The following is a 2,500-nucleotide window of genomic DNA, read 5'->3' on the forward strand; positions in this document are numbered from 1 at the left end:
AAGCTCAGCTTAATGCGGGACTCGTCTTCTGTGAGATACGAGTGTTTGCAAAATTCAATGGTCGTCACCTGAAAAGTTCAAGGGCCCAGAGGGATTTTTCGCGCGTTCCTGAGGAAGTAAAATGCTACTTCCGGTGACAGACGTCATCATATCGCAAGCTGGCCACAAAACCCATTCACAAGCACAAATCACCGCACAAAATGTATTTTCCGCTGGTATTTGAAGTAATTAGTCGTGCTTGTTTCGCTTTAAGACCTGCCGCACCTTTAATTGTATCTTCTATGCTGTTATTGGTCAGTTTCTAGTACTAGTATTTATACTCTCTGCCGTTTACTTCACATCATTCACGTTTGCGGTTCCTACTACACAGTTTATATCTATTCCGTCGCGGGTCTTTCGCAATTCGTCAAGCCTGTGATACCAATGTCCAACGAACAGGAACAAACCGAGGGTTCCTCCCATCCAACCCATAAGCCACAACCGGTTGATGAAGTAGAAACTCGGCAGCTGTTGACATTGAAAAAAACCTTGGCAAGGTTTTTTTCAATGTTTAGAGATGACCTCGAGAAGAAATTGGAGGATAAAGGAAGCAGATTGAACAAAAGAGCAACTGAAATACAAAGCCAACCAGAAGCAGTTCGAGCTAAATGCAGAATTAGATATCATCATCGAAAACATAGAAACCGAATCTAACCGCAGCCAGCCAAAGCTAGCCCTTATTGATCACTGTATTGATCACCTACATTGCAGTGAACACCGTATACATAAGAACTTTATACTTCAAAATTTTACTAAGTAAACTTCAGAGTCGAGTGAAATGTATTTATTTAGGTGAAACAAAAACAATCTGAAAACGTTGTACTTTTTCAATGATGCAAAGCAATTTAAGATTAGAGCCAGTTATTTATGTGACAACATCAGTGGCTTCCGGTTCCCATAGTTCACGTTCAAAGCATGTTAGCCCCACTCTGCGCACAGGTGAATCTAGTTTGTTTACGATACAGCACGCATCGAGACTTTCTTAGAAGCTTAAAAGCTATCGAAACGACGTTACCAATGTTTACAACTTCATCGGCGGCTTTATCAGTCGCTAGGTTAAGCTATCGTGGCGGCAATAGCATCATTCAATTCAGTATAAAAAGGGACATTACCAGGAACCCATGTCCCGGAGCCTACAACTCTACTGTGTTCGTGTAACGGCGTTTTCACAGACCGATTTATTAGATTGAATTTCCCGCGAATGAACAAGAAATTAAGCTGACGTCATAAGGTCACCGAAGCGGAACTGCCTTTATTTTTTGACCTAATTCGCGGGAAGGGCTAGCCTAAAAATAAACCTACTAGTGAAAACGCCGTTTCACAGACGCTGTATGGAAGTTGCACGCTCCAGATGGGCTCCTGACATTACTAAACAACGAAACACCGAAACAAAGCACCAAAACATTATGTATGACCCCAGCATACATTTATTAGGACCGTTTATACGACAGAAAATAAGCAGTATATAAAGCCGCGGCTTACATAAGACGCGAACACCCCGCATAAATGGTACAAAATCTACGTTCACGGCTTTCTCAAGCCGCAGCTTATCCTGGCCTGGGAGTTTATACTCGTATAAATAGTTCCTTTCGCGTAGTATGTACGCCGCGGCCAGAGTAAGCCGCGTCTTATTTCCTCTCGTATAAACGGCCATTGAATACTAACCGACAAAGGTCGGATTTGAGATTAAATATTGTTTTAGGCCTAATTAGACATAAAAAGCTATTGCTCCTAATCTCAGTCTTAATCTGAATACTTATCTTAATGTCAATGAATTAGGAGCAATAATGTTTTAGGTCAAATTAGGCATAAAACGATATTTAATCTCAAATTGAACTTTCTCGGTTAATATTCAGTGTATGGTGGGGTCATACATGGTGGTATTTTAGTGTTTCGTTTCGCTGTTTAGTAATGGCCATAAAAAATCTCTATTCACTATTCAAATTTGACGAGACTATGTAAAGTTCGAAGATTTCACTCGTAATTTTGTTAATTTCGTTAATTACGGCAGTTTTGTTTCCTGGTCCTAACCGACAAGAGCAAGGACGGCTGGCAAGTCGTAGCAGAATATGAATCGGATGAGTTGGCGTCTGGCTCAGAAGATGAAAAACACCTCAAGAAGGCCTGGGAAGCAGCAAGTAGAAAGAGGCGTCAGAGGGTTTTGGGATGTATTGGTGCTCCAAATTTCGCTTTGACGACCATTGAAAAGGGGTACAAATTATCTTTTGCCGGCCTTCCTTTGGCTGCACGATTAAAAAATAATATGTCAGCTCGACTTCATGCTGATTTCGTACACCAAGCCGTTCTCGAGTTTGTTAATTCAGGTCGGATCTGTACGGTTTTTAAGCAGGCTTTTATTGTTACTGAACCCAGGTTGTCAGTATCTATCCAGCCGTGTGGTAAAAAGAGTTTAATCCTAGATTTGCGCCACGTTAACAGGTCGCTTATTAAACAAGGAACC

The sequence above is a fragment of the Montipora capricornis genome, chromosome 6 (genome assembly GCF_036669925.1).
Source record: "Montipora capricornis isolate CH-2021 chromosome 6, ASM3666992v2, whole genome shotgun sequence".
Taxonomy (NCBI): Eukaryota; Metazoa; Cnidaria; class Anthozoa; order Scleractinia; family Acroporidae; genus Montipora; species Montipora capricornis.